At 36.7% G+C, this 26,745-nt stretch overlaps 17 non-coding genes across 17 annotated transcripts; 10 read left to right on the forward strand and 7 right to left on the reverse strand.

The window, feature by feature from the left end:
• Positions 1 to 966: 966 nt before the first annotated feature.
• On the reverse strand, positions 967 to 1,040 carry TRNAN-GUU (transfer RNA asparagine (anticodon GUU)). The gene has a single exon. It is a non-coding gene; the product is annotated as a tRNA-Asn (tRNA).
• Positions 1,041 to 2,133: 1,093 nt separating this feature from the next.
• On the reverse strand, positions 2,134 to 2,207 carry TRNAN-GUU (transfer RNA asparagine (anticodon GUU)). Its single transcript has one exon. It is a non-coding gene; the product is annotated as a tRNA-Asn (tRNA).
• A 186-nt stretch (positions 2,208 to 2,393) lies between these two features.
• Positions 2,394 to 2,465, forward strand: TRNAM-CAU (transfer RNA methionine (anticodon CAU)). Its single transcript has one exon. It is a non-coding gene; the product is annotated as a tRNA-Met (tRNA).
• A 1,095-nt stretch (positions 2,466 to 3,560) lies between these two features.
• TRNAM-CAU (transfer RNA methionine (anticodon CAU)) lies at positions 3,561 to 3,632 on the forward strand. The gene has a single exon. It is a non-coding gene; the product is annotated as a tRNA-Met (tRNA).
• A 3,429-nt stretch (positions 3,633 to 7,061) lies between these two features.
• TRNAM-CAU (transfer RNA methionine (anticodon CAU)) lies at positions 7,062 to 7,133 on the forward strand. The gene has a single exon. It is a non-coding gene; the product is annotated as a tRNA-Met (tRNA).
• A 1,095-nt stretch (positions 7,134 to 8,228) lies between these two features.
• TRNAM-CAU (transfer RNA methionine (anticodon CAU)) lies at positions 8,229 to 8,300 on the forward strand. Its single transcript has one exon. It is a non-coding gene; the product is annotated as a tRNA-Met (tRNA).
• An 829-nt stretch (positions 8,301 to 9,129) lies between these two features.
• Positions 9,130 to 9,203, reverse strand: TRNAN-GUU (transfer RNA asparagine (anticodon GUU)). Its single transcript has one exon. It is a non-coding gene; the product is annotated as a tRNA-Asn (tRNA).
• A 4,847-nt stretch (positions 9,204 to 14,050) lies between these two features.
• On the forward strand, positions 14,051 to 14,122 carry TRNAM-CAU (transfer RNA methionine (anticodon CAU)). Its single transcript has one exon. It is a non-coding gene; the product is annotated as a tRNA-Met (tRNA).
• An 829-nt stretch (positions 14,123 to 14,951) lies between these two features.
• Positions 14,952 to 15,025, reverse strand: TRNAN-GUU (transfer RNA asparagine (anticodon GUU)). The gene has a single exon. It is a non-coding gene; the product is annotated as a tRNA-Asn (tRNA).
• A 1,353-nt stretch (positions 15,026 to 16,378) lies between these two features.
• On the forward strand, positions 16,379 to 16,450 carry TRNAM-CAU (transfer RNA methionine (anticodon CAU)). The gene has a single exon. It is a non-coding gene; the product is annotated as a tRNA-Met (tRNA).
• A 3,168-nt stretch (positions 16,451 to 19,618) lies between these two features.
• Positions 19,619 to 19,692, reverse strand: TRNAN-GUU (transfer RNA asparagine (anticodon GUU)). The gene has a single exon. It is a non-coding gene; the product is annotated as a tRNA-Asn (tRNA).
• Positions 19,693 to 19,878: 186 nt separating this feature from the next.
• Positions 19,879 to 19,950, forward strand: TRNAM-CAU (transfer RNA methionine (anticodon CAU)). Its single transcript has one exon. It is a non-coding gene; the product is annotated as a tRNA-Met (tRNA).
• Positions 19,951 to 20,785: 835 nt separating this feature from the next.
• TRNAN-GUU (transfer RNA asparagine (anticodon GUU)) lies at positions 20,786 to 20,859 on the reverse strand. The gene has a single exon. It is a non-coding gene; the product is annotated as a tRNA-Asn (tRNA).
• Positions 20,860 to 21,045: 186 nt separating this feature from the next.
• Positions 21,046 to 21,117, forward strand: TRNAM-CAU (transfer RNA methionine (anticodon CAU)). The gene has a single exon. It is a non-coding gene; the product is annotated as a tRNA-Met (tRNA).
• A 1,095-nt stretch (positions 21,118 to 22,212) lies between these two features.
• On the forward strand, positions 22,213 to 22,284 carry TRNAM-CAU (transfer RNA methionine (anticodon CAU)). Its single transcript has one exon. It is a non-coding gene; the product is annotated as a tRNA-Met (tRNA).
• An 835-nt stretch (positions 22,285 to 23,119) lies between these two features.
• On the reverse strand, positions 23,120 to 23,193 carry TRNAN-GUU (transfer RNA asparagine (anticodon GUU)). Its single transcript has one exon. It is a non-coding gene; the product is annotated as a tRNA-Asn (tRNA).
• Positions 23,194 to 24,546: 1,353 nt separating this feature from the next.
• On the forward strand, positions 24,547 to 24,618 carry TRNAM-CAU (transfer RNA methionine (anticodon CAU)). Its single transcript has one exon. It is a non-coding gene; the product is annotated as a tRNA-Met (tRNA).
• The last annotated feature ends 2,127 nt before the right edge of the window (positions 24,619 to 26,745 follow it).

Here is a 26,745-nt window from a genome sequence, read left to right on the forward strand (position 1 = left end):
CACATTGGTACTTTCACATGATGAGTGAGTACTTCAGGATCTCTGACACTTACATGAGCAGCAGAGTGGCGCAGCGGAAGTGTGCTGGGCCCATAACCCAGAGGTTGGTGGATCGAAACCATCCTCTGCTATGTGCACTTATTTTTTTGTTAATTAAATTCTGCCAAAACTGGAATTAATATTTTGACTCTTTTATTTTTACTTAAAGTACAATAACTTTTAACATTTTAATTTGTTTAAATAGTATATTGACAGCATTGTTTTCTTTCAGAAATCCACTTAATTTTCTTTACCCTATTACTGAAATGGTAATTGACAAAAACAAGCTACATTGTCACCAGAAGAGCAATGCAAAATGTACAATTGATATTTCAAAATCATCTTTCCATCTTGAATTTCAATGATGCATTGGGGCAACGATTTTGTGAGAAACATCTTCACCCTTAAAGAAAGATTTTCTTAACTTCTTACCTGTGTGCTGATTAGATATCACCTGGTTTTCACATTAAACAGATTCCCACTTGAGAAAGCAGCAAGGATGCAGTGAGGTTTATGTTTCCTGGTGTCAACCTGTATTATTTCAGTGGACATTGTAATGAGGATGCATCTTGCTGCCTTTCCAATGAAGCAAGTTTTAATCAGTAATAGGTGAAAAACCATTCCTACAAAGGTGTTAATCAGAGACTTGGCTTTGTGGACACTTTTCAGAGAGCAAATGTGTTAGCATAAAAATAAAGCCATAAAATGGAGAGCTGATTAATCACTCAATTGGATTTCTGTGCCTGCATAATTTTTTTTCTCTGCAACCCCATGCTAAATTGTGCTTCCTGTTTTTTATAAAATGACTTAATCAAATCTGACTCTGATTGCATCAGAGAAGGCCAGGTACCCTACACTATAAGAGGTGGTTTGAAATTTTGACTTGTCTACTTAAAGATCACCAAAATTTGATCACAAGGTCAATTACGTCCCCGGGTGGGATTGAACCACCAACCTTTCGGTTAACAGCCGAATGCGCTAACCGATTGCGCCACAGAGACAGCTTGCAAAAGCATGTATTGACAAAGGCTAAAAAGCATTCATCTAGAAAGTTTCCTAGAAAAAGGTTAAAAAGGCAATAATCTGGAGAGTTTTGCAAGATTTTTCTTCCATTGACCAACGAAGAAACACATTGGTACTTTCACATGATGAGTGAGTACTTCAGGATCTCTGACACTTACATGAGCAGCAGAGTGCCGCAGCGGAAGCGTGCTGGGCCCATAACCCAGAGGTCGGTGGATCGAAACCATCCTCTGCTATGTGCATTTATTTTTTTGTTAATTAAATTCTTCCAAAACTGGAATTGATATTTTGACTCTTTTATTTTTACTTAAAGTACAATAACTTTTAACATTTTAATTTGTTTTAATAGTATATTGACAGCATTGTTTTCTTTCAGAAATCCACTTAATTTTCTTTACCCTATTACTGAAATGGTAATTGACAAAAACAAGCTACATTGTCACCAGAAGAGCAATGCAAAATGTACAATTGATATTTCAAAATCATCTTTCCATCTTGAATTTCAATGATGCATTGGGGCAACGATTTTGTGAGAAACATCTTCACCCTTAAAGAAAGATTTTCTTAACTTCTTACCTGTGTGCTGATTAGATATCACCTGGTTTTCACATTAAACAGATTCCCACTTGAGAAAGCAGCAAGACTGCAGTGAGGTTTATGTTTCCTGGTGTCAACCTGTATTATTTCAGTGGACATTGTAATGAGGATGCATCTTGCTGCCTTTCCAATGAAGCAAGTTTTAATCAGTAATAGGTGAAAAACCATTCCTACAAAGGTGTTAATCAGAGACTTGGCTTTGTGGACACTTTTCAGAGAGCAAATGTGTTAGCATAAAAATAAAGCCATAAAATGGAGAGCTGATTAATCACTCAATTGGATTTCTCTGCCTGCATAATTTTTTTTCTCTGCAACCCCATGCTAAATTGTGCTTCCTGTTTTTTATAAAATGACTTAATCAAATCTGACTCTGATTGCATCAGAGAAGGCCAGGTACCCTACACTATAAGAGGTGGTTTGAAATTTTGACTTGTCTACTTAAAGATCACCAAAATTTGATCACAAGGTCAATTACGTCCCCGGGTGGGATTGAACCACCAACCTTTCGGTTAACAGCCGAATGCGCTAACCGATTGCGCCACAGAGACAGCTTGCAAAAGCATGTATTGACAAAGGCTAAAAAGCATTCATCTAGAAAGTTTCCTAGAAAAAGGTTAAAAAGGCCATAATCTGGAGAGTTTTGCAAGATTTTTCTTCCATTGACCAACGAAGAAACACATTGGTACTTTCACATGATGAGTAAGTACTTCAGGATCTCTGGCACTTACATGAGCAGCAGAGTGGCGCAGCGGAAGCGTGCTGGGCCCATAACCCAGAGGTCGGTGGATCGAAACCATCCTCTGCTATGTGCACTTATTTTTTTGTTAATTAAATTCTTCCAAAACTGGAATTGATATTTTGACTCTTTTATTTTTACTTAAAGTACAATAACTTTTAACATTTTAATTTGTTTTAATAGTATATTGACAGCATTGTTTTCTTTCAGAAATCCACTTAATTTTCTTTACCCTATTACTGAAATGGTAATTGACAAAAACAATCTACATTGTCACCAGAAGAGCAATGCAAAATGTACAATTGATATTTCAAAATCATCTTTCCATCTTGAATTTCAATGATGCATTGGGGCAACGATTTTGTGAGAAACATCTTCACCCTTAAAGAAAGATATTCTTAACTTCTTACCTGTGTGCTGATTAGATATCACCTGGTTTTCACATTAAACAGATTCCCACTTGAGAAAGCAGCAAGGATGCAGTGAGGTTTATGTTTCCTGGTGTCAACCTGTATTATTTCAGTGGACATTGTAATGAGGATGCATCTTGCTGCCTTTCCAATGAAGCAAGTTTTAATCAGTAATAGGTGAAAAACCATTCCTACAAAGGTGTTAATCAGAGACTTGGCTTTGTGGACACTTTTCAGAGAGCAAATGTGTTAGCATAAAAATAAAGCCATAAAATGGAGAGCTGATTAATCACTCAATTGGATTTCTCTGCCTGCATAATTTTTTTTCTCTGCAACCCCATGCTAAATTGTGCTTCCTGTTTTTTATAAAATGACTTAATCAAATCTGACTCTGATTGCATCAGAGAAGGCCAGGTACCCTACACTATAAGAGGTGGTTTGAAATTTTGACTTGTCTACTTAAAGATCACCAAAATTTGATCACAAGGTCAATTACGTCCCCGGGTGGGATTGAACCACCAACCTTTCGGTTAACAGCCAAATGCGCTAACTGATTTCGCCACAGAGACAGCTTGCAAAAGAAAGTACTGACAAAGGCTAAAAAGCATTCATCTAGAAAGTTTCCTAGAAAAAGGTTAAAAAGGCAATAATCTGGAGAGTTTTGCAAGATTTTTCTTCCATTGACCAACGAAGAAACACATTGGTACTTTCACATGATGAGTGAGTTCTTCAGGATCTCTGACACTTACATGAGCAGCAGAGTGGCGCAGCGGAAGCGTGCTGGGCCCATAACCCAGAGGTCGGTGGATCGAAACCATCCTCTGCTATGTGCACTTATTTTTTTGTTAATTAAATTCTTCCAAAACTGGAATTGATATTTTGACTCTTTTATTTTTACTTAAAGTACAATAACTTTTAACATTTTAATTTGTTTTAATAGTATATTGACAGCATTGTTTTCTTTCAGAAATCCACTTAATTTTCTTTACCCTATTACTGAAATGGTAATTGACAAAAACAAGCTACATTGTCACCAGAAGAGCAATGCAAAATGTACAATTGATATTTCAAAATCATCTTTCCATCTTGAATTTCAATGATGCATTGGGGCAACGATTTTGTGAGAAACATCTTCACCCTTAAAGAAAGATTTTCTTAACTTCTTACCTGTGTGCTGATTAGATATCACCTGGTTTTCACATTAAACAGATTCCCACTTGAGAAAGCAGCAAGGATGCAGTGAGGTTTATGTTTCCTGGTGTCAACCTGTATTATTTCAGTGGACATTGTAATGAGGATGCATCTTGCTGCCTTTCCAATGAAGCAAGTTTTAATCAGTAATAGGTGAAAAACCATTCCTACAAAGGTTTTAATCAGAGACTTGGCTTTGTGGACACTTTTCAGAGAGCAAATGTGTTAGCATAAAAATAAAGCCATAAAATGGAGAGCTGATTAATCACTCAATTGGATTTCTCTGCCTGCATAATTTTTTTTCTCTGCAACCCCATGCTAAATTGTGCTTCCTGTTTTTTATAAAATGACTTAATCAAATCTGACTCTGATTGCATCAGAGAAGGCCAGGTACCCTACACTATAAGAGGTGGTTTGAAATTTTGACTTGTCTACTTAAAGATCACCAAAATTTGATCACAAGGTCAATTATGTCCCCGGGTGGGATTGAACCACCAACCTTTCGGTTAACAGCCGAATGCGCTAACTGGTTGCGCCACAGAGACAGCTTGCAAAATCATGTACTGGCAAAGGCTAAAAAGCATTCATCTAGAAAGTTTCCTAGAAAAAGGTTAAAAAGGCAATAATCTGGAGAGGTTTGCAAGATTTTTCTTCCATTGACCAACGAAGAAACACATTGGTACTTTCACATGATGAGTGAGTACTTCAGGATCTCTGACACTTACATGAGCAGCAGAGTGGCGCAGCGGAAGCGTGCTAGGCCCATAACCCAGAGGTCAGTGGATCGAAACCATCCTCTGCTATGTGCACTTATTTTTTTGTTAATTAAATTCTTCCAAAACTGGAATTGATATTTTGACTCTTTTATTTTTACTTAAAGTACAATAACTTTTAACATTTTAATTTGTTTTAATAGTATATTGACAGCATTGTTTTCTTTCAGAAATCCACTTAATTTTCTTTACCCTATTACTGAAATGGTAATTGACAAAAACAAGCTACATTGTCACCAGAAGAGCAATGCAAAATGTACAATTGATATTTCAAAATCATCTTTCCATCTTGAATTTCAATGATGCATTGGGGCAACGATTTTGTGAGAAACATCTTCACCCTTAAAGAAAGATTTTCTTAACTTCTTACCTGTGTGCTGATTAGATATCACCTGGTTTTCACATTAAACAGATTCCCACTTGAGAAAGCAGCAAGTATGCAGTGAGGTTTATGTTTCCTGGTGTCAACCTGTATTATTTCAGTGGACATTGTAATGAGGATGCATCTTGCTGCCTTTCCAATGAAGCAAGTTTTAATCAGTAATAGGTGAAAAAACATTCCTACAAAGGTGTTAATCAGAGACTTGGCTTTGTGGATACTTTTCAGAGAGCAAATGTGTTAGCATAAAAATAAAGCCATAAAATGGAGAGCTGATTAATCACTCAATTGGATTTCTCTGCCTGCATAATTTTTTTTCTCTGCAACCCCATGCTAAATTGTGCTTCCTGTTTTTTATAAAATGACTTAATCAAATCTGACTCTGATTGCATCAGAGAAGGCCAGGTACCCTACACTATAAGAGGTGGTTTGAAATTTTGACTTGTCTACTTAAAGATCAGCAAAATTTGATCACAAGGTCAATTACGTCCCCGGGTGATATCGAACCACCAGCCTTTCGGTTAACAGCCGAATGCGCTAACCGATTGCACCACAGATACAACTTGCAAAATCATGTACTAACAAAGGCTAAAAAGCATTCATCTAGAAAGTTTCCTAGAAAAAGTTTAAAAAGGCAATAATCTGGAGAGTTTTGCAAGATTTTTCTTCCATTGACCAACGAAGAAACACATTGGTACTTTCACATGATGAGTAAGTACTTCAGGATCTCTGACACTTACATGAGCAGCAGAGTGGCGCAGCGGAAGCGTGCTGAGCCCATAACCCAGAGGTCGGTGGATCGAAACCATCCTCTGCTATGTGCACTTATTTTTTTGTTAATTAAATTCTTCCAAAACTGGAATTGATATTTTGACTCTTTTATTTTTACTTAAAGTACAATAACTTTTAACATTTTAATTTGTTTTAATAGTATATTGACAGCATTGTTTTCTTTCAGAAATCCACTTAATTTTCTTTACCCTATTACTGAAATGGTAATTGACAAAAACAATCTACATTGTCACCAGAAGAGCAATGCAAAATGTACAATTGATATTTCAAAATCATCTTTCCATCTTGAATTTCAATGATGCATTGGGGCAACGATTTTGTGAGAAACATCTTCACCCTTAAAGAAAGATATTCTTAACTTCTTACCTGTGTGCTGATTAGATATCACCTGGTTTTCACATTAAACAGATTCCCACTTGAGAAAGCAGCAAGGATGCAGTGAGGTTTATGTTTCCTGGTGTCAACCTGTATTATTTCAGTGGACATTGTAATGAGGATGCATCTTGCTGCCTTTCCAATGAAGCAAGTTTTAATCAGTAATAGGTGAAAAACCATTCCTACAAAGGTGTTAATCAGAGACTTGGCTTTGTGGACACTTTTCAGAGAGCAAATGTGTTAGCATAAAAATAAATCCATAAAATGGAGAGCTGATTAATCACTCAATTGGATTTCTCTGCCTGCATAATTTTTTTTCTCTGCAACCCCATGCTAAATTGTGCTTCCTGTTTTTTATAAAATGACTTAATCAAATCTGACTCTGATTGCATCAGAGAAGGCCAGGTACCCTACACTATAAGAGGTGGTTTGAAATTTTGACTTGTCTACTTAAAGATCACCAAAATTTGATCACAAGGTCAATTACGTCCCCGGGTGGGATTGAACCACCAACCTTTCGGTTAACAGCCAAATGCGCTAACTGATTTCGCCACAGAGACAGCTTGCAAAAGAAAGTACTGACAAAGGCTAAAAAGCATTCATCTAGAAAGTTTCCTAGAAAAAGGTTAAAAAGGCAATAATCTGGAGAGTTTTGCAAGATTTTTCTTCCATTGACCAACGAAGAAACACATTGGTACTTTCACATGATGAGTGAGTTCTTCAGGATCTCTGACACTTACATGAGCAGCAGAGTGGCGCAGCGGAAGCGTGCTGGGCCCATAACCCAGAGGTCGGTGGATCGAAACCATCCTCTGCTATGTGCACTTATTTTTTTGTTAATTAAATTCTTCCAAAACTGGAATTGATATTTTGACTCTTTTATTTTTACTTAAAGTACAATAACTTTTAACATTTTAATTTGTTTTAATAGTATATTGACAGCATTGTTTTCTTTCAGAAATCCACTTAATTTTCTTTACCCTATTACTGAAATGGTAATTGACAAAAACAAGCTACATTGTCACCAGAAGAGCAATGCAAAATGTACAATTGATATTTCAAAATCATCTTTCCATCTTGAATTTCAATGATGCATTGGGGCAACGATTTTGTGAGAAACATCTTCACCCTTAAAGAAAGATTTTCTTAACTTCTTACCTGTGTGCTGATTAGATATCACCTGGTTTTCACATTAAACAGATTCCCACTTGAGAAAGCAGCAAGGATGCAGTGAGGTTTATGTTTCCTGGTGTCAACCTGTATTATTTCAGTGGACATTGTAATGAGGATGCATCTTGCTGCCTTTCCAATGAAGCAAGTTTTAATCAGTAATAGGTGAAAAACCATTCCTACAAAGGTTTTAATCAGAGACTTGGCTTTGTGGACACTTTTCAGAGAGCAAATGTGTTAGCATAAAAATAAAGCCATAAAATGGAGAGCTGATTAATCACTCAATTGGATTTCTCTGCCTGCATAATTTTTTTTCTCTGCAACCCCATGCTAAATTGTGCTTCCTGTTTTTTATAAAATGACTTAATCAAATCTGACTCTGATTGCATCAGAGAAGGCCAGGTACCCTACACTATAAGAGGTGGTTTGAAATTTTGACTTGTCTACTTAAAGATCAGCAAAATTTGATCACAAGGTCAATTACGTCCCCGAGTGATATTGAACCACCAGCCTTTCGGTTAACAGCCGAATGCGCTAACCGATTGCACCACAGATACAACTTGCAAAATCATGTACTAACAAAGGCTAAAAAGCATTCATCTAGAAAGTTTCCTAGAAAAAGGTTAAAAAGGCAATAATCTGGAGAGTTTTGCAAGATTTTTCTTCCATTGACCAACGAAGAAACACATTGGTACTTTCACATGATGAGTAAGTACTTCAGGATCTCTGGCACTTACATGAGCAGCAGAGTGGCGCAGCGGAAGCGTGCTGGGCCCATAACCCAGAGGTCGGTGGATCGAAACCATCCTCTGCTATGTGCACTTATTTTTTTGTTAATTAAATTCTTCCAAAACTGGAATTGATATTTTGACTCTTTTATTTTTACTTAAAGTACAATAACTTTTAACATTTTAATTTGTTTTAATAGTATATTGACAGCATTGTTTTCTTTCAGAAATCCACTTAATTTTCTTTACCCTATTACTGAAATGGTAATTGACAAAAACAATCTACATTGTCACCAGAAGAGCAATGCAAAATGTACAATTGATATTTCAAAATCATCTTTCCATCTTGAATTTCAATGATGCATTGGGGCAACGATTTTGTGAGAAACATCTTCACCCTTAAAGAAAGATATTCTTAACTTCTTACCTGTGTGCTGATTAGATATCACCTGGTTTTCACATTAAACAGATTCCCACTTGAGAAAGCAGCAAGGATGCAGTGAGGTTTATGTTTCCTGGTGTCAACCTGTATTATTTCAGTGGACATTGTAATGAGGATGCATCTTGCTGCCTTTCCAATGAAGCAAGTTTTAATCAGTAATAGGTGAAAAACCATTCCTACAAAGGTGTTAATCAGAGACTTGGCTTTGTGGACACTTTTCAGAGAGCAAATGTGTTAGCATAAAAATAAAGCCATAAAATGGAGAGCTGATTAATCACTCAATTGGATTTCTCTGCCTGCATAATTTTTTTTCTCTGCAACCCCATGCTAAATTGTGCTTCCTGTTTTTTATAAAATGACTTAATCAAATCTGACTGCATCAGAGAAGGCCAGGTACCCTACACTATAAGAGGTGGTTTGAAATTTTGACTTGTCTACTTAAAGATCACCAAAATTTGATCACAAGGTCAATTACGTCCCCGGGTGGGATTGAACCACCAACCTTTCGGTTAACAGCCGAATGCGCTAACCGATTGCGCCACAGAGACAGCTTGCAAAAGCATGTACTGACAAAGGCTAAAAAGCATTCATCTAGAAAGTTTCCTAGAAAAAGGTTAAAAAGGCAATAATCTGGAGAGTTTTGCAAGATTTTTCTTCCATTGACCAACGAAGAAACACATTGGTACTTTCACATGATGAGTGAGTACTTCAGGATCTCTGACACTTACATGAGCAGCAGAGTGGCGCAGCGGAAGCGTGCTGGGCCCAGAGGTCGGTGGATCGAAACCATCCTCTGCTATGTGCACTTATTTTTTTGTTAATTAAATTCTTCCAAAACTGGAATTGATATTTTGACTCTTTTATTTTTACTTAAAGTACAATAACTTTTAACATTTTAATTTGTTTTAATAGTATATTGACAGCATTGTTTTCTTTCAGAAATCCACTTAATTTTTTTTACCCTATTACTGAAATGGTAATTGACAAAAACAAGCTACATTGTCACCAGAAGAGCAATGCAAAATGTACAATTGATATTTCAAAATCATCTTTCCATCTTGAATTTCAATGATGCATTGGGGCAACGATTTTGTGAGAAACATCTTCACCCTTAAAGAAAGATTTTCTTAACTTCTTACCTGTGTGCTGATTAGATATCACCTGGTTTTCACATTAAACAGATTCCCACTTGAGAAAGCAGCAAGGATGCAGTGAGGTTTATGTTTCCTGGTGTCAACCTGTATTATTTCAGTGGACATTGTAATGAGGATGCATCTTGCTGCCTTTCCAATGAAGCAAGTTTTAATCAGTAATAGGTGAAAAACCATTCCTACAAAGGTGTTAATCAGAGACATGGCTTTGTGGACACTTTTCAGAGAGCAAATGTGTTAGCATAAAAATAAAGCCATAAAATGGAGAGCTGATTAATCACTCAATTGGATTTCTCTGCCTGCATAATTTTTTTTCTCTGCAACCCCATGCTAAATTGTGCTTCCTGTTTTTTATAAAATGACTTAATCAAATCTGACTCTGATTGCATCAGAGAAGGCCAGGTACCCTACACTATAAGAGGTGGTTTGAAATTTTGACTTGTCTACTTAAAGATCACCAAAATTTGATCACAAGGTCAATTACGTCCCCGGGTGGGATTGAGCCACCAACCTTTCGGTTAACAGCCAAATGCGCTAACTGATTTCGCCACAGAGACAGCTTGCAAAAGCATGTACTGACAAAGGCTAAAAAGCATTCATCTAGAAAGTTTCCTAGAAAAAGGTTAAAAAGGCAATAATCTGGAGAGTTTTGCAAGATTTTTCTTCCATTGACCAACGAAGAAACACATTGGTACTTTCACATGATGAGTGAGTTCTTCAGGATCTCTGACACTTACCTGAGCAGCAGAGTGGCGCAGCGGAAGCGTGCAGGGCCCATAACCCAGAGGTCGGTGGATCGAAACCATCCTCTGCTATGTGCACTTATTTTTTTGTTAATTAAATTCTTCCAAAACTGGAATTGATATTTTGACTCTTTTATTTTTACTTAAAGTACAATAACTTTTAACATTTTAATTTGTTTTAATAGTATATTGACAGCATTGTTTTCTTTCAGAAATCCACTTAATTTTCTTTACCCTATTACTGAAATGGTAATTGACAAAAACAAGCTACATTGTCACCAGAAGAGCAATGCAAAATGTACAATTGATATTTCAAAATCATCTTTCCATCTTGAATTTCAATGATGCATTGGGGCAACGATTTTGTGAGAAACATCTTCACCCTTAAAGAAAGATTTTCTTAACTTCTTACCTGTGTGCTGATTAGATATCACCTGGTTTTCACATTAAACAGATTCCCACTTGAGAAAGCAGCAAGGATGCAGTGAGGTTTATGTTTCCTGGTGTCAACCTGTATTATTTCAGTGGACATTGTAATGAGGATGCATCTTGCTGCCTTTCCAATGAAGCAAGTTTTAATCAGTAATAGGTGAAAAACCATTCCTACAAAGGTGTTAATCAGAGACTTGGCTTTGTGGACACCTTTCAGAGAGCAAATGTGTTAGCATAAAAATAAAGCCATAAAATGGAGAGCTGATTAATCACTCAATTGGATTTCTCTGCCTGCATAATTTTTTTTCTCTGCAACCCCATGCTAAATTGTGCTTCCTGTTTTTTATAAAATGACTTAATCAAATCTGACTCTGATTGCATCAGAGAAGGCCAGGTACCCTACACTATAAGAGGTGGTTTGAAATTTTGACTTGTCTACTTAAAGATCACCAACATTTGATCACAAGGTCAATTATGTCCCCGGGTGGGATTGAACCACCAACCTTTCGGTTAACAGCCGAATGCGCTAACTGGTTGCGCCACAGAGACAGCTTGCAAAAGCATGTACTGGCAAAGGCTAAAAAGCATTCATCTAGAAAGTTTCCTAGAAAAAGGTTAAAAAGGCAATAATCTGGAGAGTTTTGCAAGATTTTTCTTCCATTGACCAACGAAGAATCACATTGGTACTTTCACATGATGAGTGAGTACTTCAGGATCTCTGACACTTACATGAGCAGCAGAGTGGCGCAGCGGAAGCGTGCTAGGCCCATAACCCAGAGGTCAGTGGATCGAAACCATCCTCTGCTATGTGCACTTATTTTTTTGTTAATTAAATTCTTCCAAAACTGGAATTGATATTTTGACTCTTTTATTTTTACTTAAAGTACAATAACTTTTAACATTTTAATTTGTTTTAATAGTATATTGACAGCATTGTTTTCTTTCAGAAATCCACTTAATTTTCTTTACCCTATTACTGAAATGGTAATTGACAAAAACAAGCTACATTGTCACCAGAAGAGCAATGCAAAATGTACAATTGATATTTCAAAATCATCTTTCCATCTTGAATTTCAATGATGCATTGGGGCAACGATTTTGTGAGAAACATCTTCACCCTTAAAGAAAGATTTTCTTAACTTCTTACCTGTGTGCTGATTAGATATCACCTGGTTTTCACATTAAACAGATTCCCACTTGAGAAAGCAGCAAGTATGCAGTGAGGTTTATGTTTCCTGGTGTCAACCTGTATTATTTCAGTGGACATTGTAATGAGGATGCATCTTGCTGCCTTTCCAATGAAGCAAGTTTTAATCAGTAATAGGTGAAAAAACATTCCTACAAAGGTGTTAATCAGAGACTTGGCTTTGTGGATACTTTTCAGAGAGCAAATGTGTTAGCATAAAAATAAAGCCATAAAATGGAGAGCTGATTAATCACTCAATTGGATTTCTCTGCCTGCATAATTTTTTTTCTCTGCAACCCCATGCTAAATTGTGCTTCCTGTTTTTTATAAAATGACTTAATCAAATCTGACTCTGATTGCATCAGAGAAGGCCAGGTACCCTACACTATAAGAGGTGGTTTGAAATTTTGACTTGTCTACTTAAAGATCAGCAAAATTTGATCACAAGGTCAATTACGTCCCCGGGTGATATCGAACCACCAGCCTTTCGGTTAACAGCCGAATGCGCTAACCGATTGCACCACAGATACAACTTGCAAAATCATGTACTAACAAAGGCTAAAAAGCATTCCTCTAGAAAGTTTCCTAGAAAAAGTTTAAAAAGGCAATAATCTGGAGAGTTTTGCAAGATTTTTCTTCCATTGACCAACGAAGAAACACATTGGTACTTTCACATGATGAGTAAGTACTTCAGGATCTCTGACACTTACATGAGCAGCAGAGTGGCGCAGCGGAAGCGTGCTGAGCCCATAACCCAGAGGTCGGTGGATCGAAACCATCCTCTGCTATGTGCACTTATTTTTTTGTTAATTAAATTCTTCCAAAACTGGAATTGATATTTTGACTCTTTTATTTTTACTTAAAGTACAATAACTTTTAACATTTTAATTTGTTTTAATAGTATATTGACAGCATTGTTTTCTTTCAGAAATCCACTTAATTTTCTTTACCCTATTACTGAAATGGTAATTGACAAAAACAAGCTACATTGTCACCAGAAGAGCAATGCAAAATGTACAATTGATATTTCAAAATCATCTTTCCATCTTGAATTTCAATGATGCATTGGGGCAACGATTTTGTGAGAAACATCTTCACCCTTAAAGAAAGATTTTCTTAACTTCTTACCTGTGTGCTGATTAGATATCACCTGGTTTTCACATTAAACAGATTCCCACTTGAGAAAGCAGCAAGGATGCAGTGAGGTTTATGTTTCCTGGTGTCAACCTGTATTATTTCAGTGGACATTGTAATGAGGATGCATCTTGCTGCCTTTCCAATGAAGCAAGTTTTAATCAGTAATAGGTGAAAAAACATTCCTACAAAGGTGTTAATCAGAGACTTGGCTTTGTGGACACTTTTCAGAGAGCAAATGTGTTAGCATAAAAATAAAGCCATAAAATGGAGAGCTGATTAATCACTCAATTGGATTTCTCTGCCTGCATAATTTTTTTTCTCTGCAACCCCATGCTAAATTGTGCTTCCTGTTTTTTATAAAATGACTTAATCAAATCTGACTCTGATTGCATCAGAGAAGGCCAGGTACCCTACACTATAAGAGGTGGTTTGAAATTTTGACTTGTCTACTTAAAGATCAGCAAAATTTGATCACAAGGTCAATTACGTCCCCGAGTGATATTGAACCACCAGCCTTTCGGTTAACAGCCGAATGCGCTAACCGATTGCACCACAGATACAACTTGCAAAATCATGTACTAACAAAGGCTAAAAAGCATTCATCTAGAAAGTTTCCTAGAAAAAGGTTAAAAAGGCAATAATCTGGAGAGTTTTGCAAGATTTTTCTTCCATTGACCAACGAAGAAACACATTGGTACTTTCACATGATGAGTAAGTACTTCAGGATCTCTGGCACTTACATGAGCAGCAGAGTGGCGCAGCGGAAGCGTGCTGGGCCCATAACCCAGAGGTCGGTGGATCGAAACCATCCTCTGCTATGTGCACTTATTTTTTTGTTAATTAAATTCTTCCAAAACTGGAATTGATATTTTGACTCTTTTATTTTTACTTAAAGTACAATAACTTTTAACATTTTAATTTGTTTTAATAGTATATTGACAGCATTGTTTTCTTTCAGAAATCCACTTAATTTTCTTTACCCTATTACTGAAATGGTAATTGACAAAAACAATCTACATTGTCACCAGAAGAGCAATGCAAAATGTACAATTGATATTTCAAAATCATCTTTCCATCTTGAATTTCAATGATGCATTGGGGCAACGATTTTGTGAGAAACATCTTCACCCTTAAAGAAAGATATTCTTAACTTCTTACCTGTGTGCTGATTAGATATCACCTGGTTTTCACATTAAACAGATTCCCACTTGAGAAAGCAGCAAGGATGCAGTGAGGTTTATGTTTCCTGGTGTCAACCTGTATTATTTCAGTGGACATTGTAATGAGGATGCATCTTGCTGCCTTTCCAATGAAGCAAGTTTTAATCAGTAATAGGTGAAAAACCATTCCTACAAAGGTGTTAATCAGAGACTTGGCTTTGTGGACACTTTTCAGAGAGCAAATGTGTTAGCATAAAAATAAAGCCATAAAATGGAGAGCTGATTAATCACTCAATTGGATTTCTCTGCCTGCATAATTTTTTTTCTCTGCAACCCCATGCTAAATTGTGCTTCCTGTTTTTTATAAAATGACTTAATCAAATCTGACTGCATCAGAGAAGGCCAGGTACCCTACACTATAAGAGGTGGTTTGAAATTTTGACTTGTCTACTTAAAGATCACCAAAATTTGATCACAAGGTCAATTACGTCCCCGGGTGGGATTGAACCACCAACCTTTCGGTTAACAGCCGAATGCGCTAACCGATTGCGCCACAGAGACAGCTTGCAAAAGCATGTACTGACAAAGGCTAAAAAGCATTCATCTAGAAAGTTTCCTAGAAAAAGGTTAAAAAGGCAATAATCTGGAGAGTTTTGCAAGATTTTTCTTCCATTGACCAACGAAGAAACACATTGGTACTTTCACATGATGAGTGAGTACTTCAGGATCTCTGACACTTACATGAGCAGCAGAGTGGTGCAGCGGAAGCGTGCTGGGCCCATAACCCAGAGGTCGGTGGATCGAAACCATCCTCTGCTATGTGCACTTATTTTTTTGTTAATTAAATTCTTCCAAAACTGGAATTGATATTTTGACTCTTTTATTTTTACTTAAAGTACAATAACTTTTAACATTTTAATTTGTTTTAATAGTATATTGACAGCATTGTTTTCTTTCAGAAATCCACTTAATTTTTTTTACCCTATTACTGAAATGGTAATTGACAAAAACAAGCTACATTGTCACCAGAAGAGCAATGCAAAATGTACAATTGATATTTCAAAATCATCTTTCCATCTTGAATTTCAATGATGCATTGGGGCAACGATTTTGTGAGAAACATCTTCACCCTTAAAGAAAGATTTTCTTAACTTCTTACCTGTGTGCTGATTAGATATCACCTGGTTTTCACATTAAATAAATTCCCACTTGAGAAAGCAGCAAGGATGCAGTGAGGTTTATGTTTCCTGGTGTCAACCTGTATTATTTCAGTGGACATTGTAATGAGGATGCATCTTGCTGCCTTTCCAATGAAGCAAGTTTTAATCAGTAATAGGTGAAAAACCATTCCTACAAAGGTGTTAATCAGAGACATGGCTTTGTGGACACTTTTCAGAGAGCAAATGTGTTAGCATAAAAATAAAGCCATAAAATGGAGAGCTGATTAATCACTCAATTGGATTTCTCTGCCTGCATAATTTTTTTTCTCTGCAACCCCATGCTAAATTGTGCTTCCTGTTTTTTATAAAATGACTTAATCAAATCTGACTCTGATTGCATCAGAGAAGGCCAGGTACCCTACACTATAAGAGGTGGTTTGAAATTTTGACTTGTCTACTTAAAGATCACCAAAATTTGATCACAAGGTCAATTACGTCCCCGGGTGGGATTGAACCACCAACCTTTCGGTTAACAGCCAAATGCGCTAACTGATTTCGCCACAGAGACAGCTTGCAAAAGCATGTACTGACAAAGGCTAAAAAGCATTCATCTAGAAAGTTTCCTAGAAAAAGGTTAAAAAGGCAATAATCTGGAGAGTTTTGCAAGATTTTTCTTCCATTGACCAACGAAGAAACACATTGGTACTTTCACATGATGAGTGAGTTCTTCAGGATCTCTGACACTTACATGAGCAGCAGAGTGGCGCAGCGGAAGCGTGCTGGGCCCATAACCCAGAGGTCGGTGGATCGAAACCATCCTCTGCTATGTGCACTTATTTTTTTGTTAATTAAATTCTTCCAAAACTGGAATTGATATTTTGACTCTTTTATTTTTACTTAAAGTACAATAACTTTTAACATTTTAATTTGTTTTAATAGTATATTGACAGCATTGTTTTCTTTCAGAAATCCACTTAATTTTTTTTACCCTATTACTGAAATGGTAATTGACAAAAACAAGCTACATTGTCACCAGAAGAGCAATGCAAAATGTACAATTGATATTTCAAAATCATCTTTCCATCTTGAATTTCAATGATGCATTGGGGCAACGATTTTGTGAGAAACATCTTCACCCTTAAAGAAAGATTTTCTTAACTTCTTACCTGTGTGCTGATTAGATATCACCTGGTTTTCACATTAAACAGATTCCCACTTGAGAAAGCAGCAAGGATGCAGTGAGGTTTATGTTTCCTGGTGTCAACCTGTATTATTTCAGTGGACATTGTAATGAGGATGCATCTTGCTGCCTTTCCAATGAAGCAAGTTTTAATCAGTAATAGGTGAAAAACCATTCCTACAAAGGTGTTAATCAGAGACTTGGCTTTGTGGACACTTTTCAGAGAGCAAATGTGTTAGCATAAAAATAAAGCCATAAAATGGAGAGCTGATTAATCACTCAATTGGATTTCTCTGCCTGCATAATTTTTTTTCTCTGCAACCCCATGCTAAATTGTGCTTCCTGTTTTTTATAAAATGACTTAATCAAATCTGACTCTGATTGCATCAGAGAAGGCCAGGTACCCTACACTATAAGAGGTGGTTTGAAATTTTGACTTGTCTACTTAAAGATCACCAAAATTTGATCACAAGGTCAATTATGTCCCCGGGTGGGATTGAACCACCAACCTTTCGGTTAACAGCCGAATGCGCTAACTGGTTGCGCCACAGAGACAGCTTGCAAAAGCATGTACTGGCAAAGGCTAAAAAGCATTCATCTAGAAAGTTTCCTAGAAAAAGGTTAAAAAGGCAATAATCTGGAGAGTTTTGCAAGATTTTTCTTCCATTGACCAACGAAGAAACACATTGGTACTTTCACATGATGAGTGAGTACTTCAGGATCTCTGACACTTACATGAGCAGCAGAGTGGCGCAGCGGAAGCGTGCTAGGCCCATAACCCAGAGGTCAGTGGATCGAAACCATCCTCTGCTATGTGCACTTATTTTTTTGTTAATTAAATTCTTCCAAAACTGGAATTGATATTTTGACTCTTTTATTTTTACTTAAAGTACAATAACTTTTAACATTTTAATTTGTTTTAATAGTATATTGACAGCATTGTTTTCTTTCAGAAATCCACTTAATTTTCTTTACCCTATTACTGAAATGGTAATTGACAAAAACAAGCTACATTGTCACCAGAAGAGCAATGCAAAATGTACAATTGATATTTCAAAATCATCTTTCCATCTTGAATTTCAATGATGCATTGGGGCAACGATTTTGTGAGAAACATCTTCACCCTTAAAGAAAGATTTTCTTAACTTCTTACCTGTGTGCTGATTAGATATCACCTGGTTTTCACATTAAACAGATTCCCACTTGAGAAAGCAGCAAGTATGCAGTGAGGTTTATGTTTCCTGGTGTCAACCTGTATTATTTCAGTGGACATTGTAATGAGGATGCATCTTGCTGCCTTTCCAATGAAGCAAGTTTTAATCAGTAATAGGTGAAAAAACATTCCTACAAAGGTGTTAATCAGAGACTTGGCTTTGTGGATACTTTTCAGAGAGCAAATGTGTTAGCATAAAAATAAAGCCATAAAATGGAGAGCTGATTAATCACTCAATTGGATTTCTCTGCCTGCATAATTTTTTTTCTCTGCAACCCCATGCTAAATTGTGCTTCCTGTTTTTTATAAAATGACTTAATCAAATCTGACTCTGATTGCATCAGAGAAGGCCAGGTACCCTACACTATAAGAGGTGGTTTGAAATTTTGACTTGTCTACTTAAAGATCAGCAAAATTTGATCACAAGGTCAATTACGTCCCCGGGTGATATCGAACCACCAGCCTTTCGGTTAACAGCCGAATGCGCTAACCGATTGCACCACAGATACAACTTGCAAAATCATGTACTAACAAAGGCTAAAAAGCATTCATCTAGAAAGTTTCCTAGAAAAAGTTTAAAAAGGCAATAATCTGGAGAGTTTTGCAAGATTTTTCTTCCATTGACCAACGAAGAAACACATTGGTACTTTCACATGATGAGTAAGTACTTCAGGATCTCTGACACTTACATGCGCAGCAGAGTGGCGCAGCGGAAGCGTGCTGAGCCCATAACCCAGAGGTCGGTGGATCGAAACCATCCTCTGCTATGTGCACTTATTTTTTTGTTAATTAAATTCTTCCAAAACTGGAATTGATATTTTGACTCTTTTATTTTTACTTAAAGTACAATAACTTTTAACATTTTAATTTGTTTTAATAGTATATTGACAGCATTGTTTTCTTTCAGAAATCCACTTAATTTTCTTTACCCTATTACTGAAATGGTAATTGACAAAAACAAGCTACATTGTCACCAGAAGAGCAATGCAAAATGTACAATTGATATTTCAAAATCATCTTTCCATCTTGAATTTCAATGATGCATTGGGGCAACGATTTTGTGAGAAACATCTTCACCCTTAAAGAAAGATTTTCTTAACTTCTTACCTGTGTGCTGATTAGATATCACCTGGTTTTCACATTAAACAGATTCCCACTTGAGAAAGCAGCAAGGATGCAGTGAGGTTTATGTTTCCTGGTGTCAACCTGTATTATTTCAGTGGACATTGTAATGAGGATGCATCTTGCTGCCTTTCCAATGAAGCAAGTTTTAATCAGTAATAGGTGAAAAAACATTCCTACAAAGGTGTTAATCAGAGACTTGGCTTTGTGGACACTTTTCAGAGAGCAAATGTGTTAGCATAAAAATAAAGCCATAAAATGGAGAGCTGATTAATCACTCAATTGGATTTCTCTGCCTGCATAATTTTTTTTCTCTGCAACCCCATGCTAAATTGTGCTTCCTGTTTTTATAAAATGACTTAATCAAATCTGACTCTGATTGCATCAGAGAAGGCCAGGTACCCTACACTATAAGAGGTGGTTTGAAATTTTGACTTGTCTACTTAAAGATCACCAAAACTTGATCACAAGGTCAATTACGTCCCCGGGTGGGATTGAACCACCAACCTTTCGGTTAACAGCCGAATGCGCTAACCGATTGCGCCACAGAGACAGCTTGCAAAAGCATGTACTGACAAAGGCTAAAAAGCATTCATCTAGAAAGTTTCCTAGAAAAAGGTTAAAAAGGCAATAATCTGGAGAGTTTTGCAAGATTTTTCTTCCATTGACCAACGAAGAAACACATTGGTACTTTCACATGATGAGTGAGTACTTCAGGATCTCTGACATTTACATGAGCAGCAGAGTGGCGCAGCGGAAGCGTGCTGGGCCCATAACCCAGAGGTCGGTGGATCGAAACCATCCTCTGCTATGTGCACTTATTTTTTTGTTAATTAAATTCTTCCAAAACTGGAATTGATATTTTGACTCTTTTATTTTTACTTAAAGTACAATAACTTTTAACATTTTAATTTGTTTTAATAGTATATTGACAGCATTGTATTCTTTCAGAAATCCACTTAATTTTCTGTACCCTATTACTGAAATGGTAATTGACAAAAACAAGCTACATTGTCACCAGAAGAGCAATGCAAAATGTACAATTGATATTTCAAAATCATCTTTCCATCTTGAATTTCAATGATGCATTGGGGCAACGATTTTGTGAGAAACATCTTCACCCTTAAAGAAAGATTTTCTTAACTTCTTACCTGTGTGCTGATTAGATATCACCTGGTTTTCACATTAAACAGATTCCCACTTGAGAAAGCAGCAAGGATGCAGTGAGGTTTATGTTTCCTGGTGTCAACCTGTATTATTTCAGTGGACATCGTAATGAGGATGCATCTTGCTGCCTTTCCAATGAAGCAAGTTTTAATCAGTAATAGGTGAAAAACCATTCCTACAAAGGCGTTAATCAGAGACTTGGCTTTATGGACACTTTTCAGAGAGCAAATGTGTTAGCATAAAAATAAAGCCATAAAATGGAGAGCTGATTAATCACTCAATTGGATTTCTCTGCCTGCATAATTTTTTTTCTCTGCAACCCCATGCTAAATTGTGCTTCCTGTTTTTTATAGAATGACTTAATCAAATCTGACTCTGATTGCATCAGAGAAGGCCAGGTACCCTACACTATAAGAGGTGGTTTGAAATTTTGACTTGTCTACTTAAAGATCACCAAAATTTGATCACAAGGTCAATTACGTCCCCGGGTGGGATTGAACCACCAACCTTTCGGTTAACAGCCGAATGCGCTCACTGATTGCGCCACAGAGACAGCTCGCAAAAGCATGTATTGACAAAGGCTAAAAAGCATTCATCTAGAAAGTTTCCTAGAAAAAGGTTAAAAAGGCAATAATCTGGAGAGTTTTGCAAGATTTTTCTTCCATTGACCAACGAAGAAACACATTGGTACTTTCACATGATGAGTGAGTACTTCAGGATCTCTGACACTTACATGAGCAGCAGAGTGGCGCAGCGGAAGCGTGCTGGGCCCATAACCCAGAGGTCGGTGGATCGAAACCATCCTCTGCTATGTGCACTTATTTTTTTGTTAATTAAATTCTTCCAAAACTGGAATTGATATTTTGACTCTTTTATTTTTACTTAAAGTACAATAACTTTTAACATTTTAATTTGTTTTAATAGTATATTGACAGCATTGTTTTCTTTCAGAAATCCACTTAATTTTCTTTACCCTATTACTGAACTGGTAATTGACAAAAACAAGCTACATTGTCACCAGAAGAGCAATGCAAAATGTACAATTGATATTTCAAAATCATCTTTCCATCTTGAATTTCAATGATGCATTGGGGCAACGATTTTGTGAGAAACATCTTCACCCTTAAAGAAAGATTTTCTTAACTTCTTACCTGTGTGCTGATTAGATATCACCTGGTTTTCACATTAAACAGATTCCCACTTGAGAAAGCAGCAAGGATGCAGTGAGGTTTATGTTTCCTGGTGTCAACCTGTATTATTTCAGTGGACATTGTAATGAGGATGCATCTTGCTGCCTTTCCAATGAAGCAAGTTTTAATCAGTAATAGGTGAAAAAACATTCCTACAAAGGTGTTAATCAGAGACTTGGCTTTGTGCACACTTTTCAGAGAGCAAATGTGTTAGCATAAAAATAAAGCCATAAAATGGAGAGCTGATTAATCACTCAATTGGATTTCTCTGCCTGCATAATTTTTTTTCTCTGCAACCCCATGCTAAATTGTGCTTCCTGTTTTTTATAAAATGACTTAATCAAATCTGACTCTGATTGCATCAGAGAAGGCCAGGTACCCTACACTATAAGAGGTGGTTTGAAATTTTGACTTGTCTACTTAAAGATCAGCAAAATTTGATCACAAGGTCAATTACGTCCCCGGCTGATATCGAACCACCAGCCTTTCGGTTAACAGCCGAATGCGCTAACCGATTGCACCACAGATACAACTTGCAAAATCATGTACTAACAAAGGCTAAAAAGCATTCATCTAGAAAGTTTCCTAGAAAAAGGTTAAAAAGGCAATAATCTGGAGAGTTTTGCAAGATTTTTCTTCCATTGACCAACGAAGAAACACATTGGTACTTTCACATGATGAGTAAGTACTTCAGGATCTCTGGCACTTACATGAGCAGCAGAGTGGCGCAGCGGAAGCGTGCTGGGCCCATAACCCAGAGGTCGGTGGATCGAAACCATCCTCTGCTATGTGCACTTATTTTTTTGTTAATTAAATTCTTCCAAAACTGGAATTGATATTTTGACTCTTTTATTTTTACTTAAAGTACAATAACTTTTAACATTTTAATTTGTTTTAATAGTATATTGACAGCATTGTTTTCTTTCAGAAATCCACTTAATTTTCTTTACCCTATTACTGAAATGGTAATTGACAAAAACAAGCTACATTGTCACCAGAAGAGCAATGCAAAATGTACAATTGATATTTCAAAATCATCTTTCCATCTTGAATTTCAATGATGCATTGGGGCAACGATTTTGTGAGAAACATCTTCACCCTTAAAGAAAGATTTTCTTAACTTCTTACCTGTGTGCTGATTAGATATCACCTGGTTTTCACATTAAACAGATTCCCACTTGAGAAAGCAGCAAGGATGCAGTGAGGTTTATGTTTCCTGGTGTCAACCTGTATTATTTCAGTGGACATTGTAATGAGGATGCATCTTGCTGCCTTTCCAATGAAGCAAGTTTTAATCAGTAATAGGTGAAAAAACATTCCTACAAAGGTGTTAATCAGAGACTTGGCTTTGTGGACACTTTTCAGAGAGCAAATGTGTTAGCATAAAAATAAAGCCATAAAATGGAGAGCTGATTAATCACTCAATTGGATTTCTCTGCCTGCATAATTTTTTTTCTCTGCAACCCCATGCTAAATTGTGCTTCCTGTTTTTTATAAAATGACTTAATCAAATCTGACTCTGATTGCATCAGAGAAGGCCAGGTACCCTACACTATAAGAGGTGGTTTGAAATTTTGACTTGTCTACTTAAAGATCACCAAAACTTGATCACAAGGTCAATTACGTCCCCGGGTGGGATTGAACCACCAACCTTTCGGTTAACAGCCGAATGCGCTAACCGATTGCGCCACAGAGACAGCTTGCAAAAGCTTGTACTGACAAAGGCTAAAAAGCATTCATCTAGAAAGTTTCCTAGAAAAAGGTTAAAAAGGCAATAATCTGGAGAGTTTTGCAAGATTTTTCTTCCATTGACCAACGAAGAAACACATTGGTACTTTCACATGATGAGTGAGTACTTCAGGATCTCTGACACTTACATGAGCAGCAGAGTGGCGCAGCGGAAGCGTGCTGGGCCCATAACCCAGAGGTCGGTGGATCGAAACCATCCACTGCTATGTGCACTTATTTTTTTGTTAATTAAATTCTTCCAAAACTGGAATTGATATTTTGACTCTTTTATTTTTACTTAAAGTACAATAACTTTTAACATTTTAATTTGTTTTAATAGTATATTGACAGCATTGTATTCTTTCAGAAATCCACTTAATTTTCTGTACCCTATTACTGAAATGGTAATTGACAAAAACAAGCTACATTGTCACCAGAAGAGCAATGCAAAATGTACAATTGATATTTCAAAATCATCTTTCCATCTTGAATTTCAATGATGCATTGGGGCAACGATTTTGTGAGAAACATCTTCACCCTTAAAGAAAGATTTTCTTAACTTCTTACCTGTGTGCTGATTAGATATCACCTGGTTTTCACATTAAACAGATTCCCACTTGAGAAAGCAGCAAGGATGCAGTGAGGTTTATGTTTCCTGGTGTCAACCTGTATTATTTCAGTGGACATTGTAATGAGGATGCATCTTGCTGCCTTTCCAATGAAGCAAGTTTTAATCAGTAATAGGTGAAAAAACATTCCTACAAAGGTGTTAATCAGAGACTTGGCTTTGTGCACACTTTTCAGAGAGCAAATGTGTTAGCATAAAAATAAAGCCATAAAATGGAGAGCTGATTAATCACTCAATTGGATTTCTCTGCCTGCATAATTTTTTTTCTCTGCAACCCCATGCTAAATTGTGCTTCCTGTTTTTTATAAAATGACTTAATCAAATCTGACTCTGATTGCATCAGAGAAGGCCAGGTACCCTACACTATAAGAGGTGGTTTGAAATTTTGACTTGTCTACTTAAAGATCAGCAAAATTTGATCACAAGGTCAATTACGTCCCCGGCTGATATCGAACCACCAGCCTTTCGGTTAACAGCCGAATGCGCTAACCGATTGCACCACAGATACAACTTGCAAAATCATGTACTAACAAAGGCTAAAAAGCATTCATCTAGAAAGTTTCCTAGAAAAAGGTTAAAAAGGCAATAATCTGGAGAGTTTTGCAAGATTTTTCTTCCATTGACCAACGAAGAAACACATTGGTACTTTCACATGATGAGTAAGTACTTCAGGATCTCTGGCACTTACATGAGCAGCAGAGTGGCGCAGCGGAAGCGTGCTGGGCCCATAACCCAGAGGTCGGTGGATCGAAACCATCCTCTGCTATGTGCACTTATTTTTTTGTTAATTAAATTCTTCCAAAACTGGAATTGATATTTTGACTCTTTTATTTTTACTTAAAGTACAATAACTTTTAACATTTTAATTTGTTTTAATAGTATATTGACAGCATTGTTTTCTTTCAGAAATCCACTTAATTTTCTTTACCCTATTACTGAAATGGTAATTGACAAAAACAAGCTACATTGTCACCAGAAGAGCAATGCAAAATGTACAATTGATATTTCAAAATCATCTTTCCATCTTGAATTTCAATGATGCATTGGGGCAACGATTTTGTGAGAAACATCTTCACCCTTAAAGAAAGATTTTCTTAACTTCTTACCTGTGTGCTGATTAGATATCACCTGGTTTTCACATTAAACAGATTCCCACTTGAGAAAGCAGCAAGGATGCAGTGAGGTTTATGTTTCCTGGTGTCAACCTGTATTATTTCAGTGGACATTGTAATGAGGATGCATCTTGCTGCCTTTCCAATGAAGCAAGTTTTAATCAGTAATAGGTGAAAAACCATTCCTACAAAGGTGTTAATCAGAGACTTGGCTTTGTGGACACTTTTCAGAGAGCAAATGTGTTAGCATAAAAATAAAGCCATAAAATGGAGAGCTGATTAATCACTCAATTGGATTTCTCTGCCTGCATAATTTTTTTTCTCTGCAACCCCATGCTAAATTGTGCTTCCTGTTTTTTATAAAATGACTTAATCAAATATGACTCTGATTGCATCAGAGAAGGCCAGGTACCCTACACCATAAGAGGTGGTTTGAAATTTTGACTTGTCTACTTAAAGATCAGCAAAATTTGATCACAAGGTCAATTACGTCTCCGGGTGGGATTGAACCACCAACCTTTCGGTTAACAGCCGAATGCGCTAACCGATTGCCCCACAGAGACAGCTTGCAAAAGCATTTACTGACAAAGGCTAAAAAGCATTCATCTAGAAAGTTTCCTAGAAAAAGGTTAAAAAGGCAATAATCTGGAGAGTTTTGCAAGATTTTTCTTCCATTGACCAACGAAGAAACACATTGGTACTTTCACATGATGAGTGAGTACTTCAGGATCTCTGACACTTACATGAGCAGCAGAGTGGCGCAGCGGAAGCGTGCTGGGCCCATAACCCAGAGGTCGGTGGATCGAAACCATCCTTTGCTATGTGCACTTAATTTATTGTTAATTAAATTCTTCCAGAACTGGAATTGATATTTTGACTCTTTTATTTTTACTTAAAGTACAATAACTTTTAACATTTTAATTTGTTTTAATAGTATATTGACAGCATTGTTTTCTTTCAGAAATCCACTTAATTTTCTTTACCCTATTACTGAAATGGTAATTGACAAAAACAAGCTACATTGTCACCAGAAGAGCAATGCAAAATGAACAATTGATATTTCAAAATCATCTTTCCATCTTGAATTTCAATGATGCATTGGGGCAACGATTTTGTGAGAAACATCTTCACCCTTAAAGAAAGATTTTCTTAACTTCTTACCTGTGTGCTGATTAGATATCACCTGGTTTTCACATTAAACAGATTCCCACTAGAGAAAGCAGCAAGGATGCAGTGAGGTTTATGTTTCCTGGTGTCAACCTGTATTATTTCAGTGAACATTGTAATGAGGATGCATCTTGCTGCCTTTCCAATGAAGCAAGTTTTAATCAGTAATAGGTGAAAAACCATTCCTACAAAGGTGTTAATCAGAGACTTGGCTTTGTGGACACTTTTCAGAGAGCAAATGTGTTAGCATAAAAATAAAGCCATAAAATGGAGAGCTGATTAATCACTCAATTGGATTTCTCTGCCTGCATAATTTTTTTTCTCTGCAACCCCATGCTAAATTGTGCTTCCTGTTTTTTATAAAATGACTTAATCAAATCTGACTCTGATTGCATCAGAGAAGGCCAGGTACCCTACACTATAAGAGGTGGTTTGAAATTTTGACTTGTCTACTTAAAGATCAGCAAAATTTGATCACAAGGTCAATTACGTCCCCGGGTGATATTGAACCACCTGCCTTTCGGTTAACAGCCGAATGCGCTAACCGATTGCACCACAGATACAACTTGCAAAATCATGTACTAACAAAGGCTAAAAAGCATTCATCTAGAAAG

This window comes from Pseudophryne corroboree, chromosome 4 (assembly GCF_028390025.1).
Source record: "Pseudophryne corroboree isolate aPseCor3 chromosome 4, aPseCor3.hap2, whole genome shotgun sequence".
In the NCBI taxonomy this organism is placed as follows: domain Eukaryota; kingdom Metazoa; phylum Chordata; class Amphibia; order Anura; family Myobatrachidae; genus Pseudophryne; species Pseudophryne corroboree.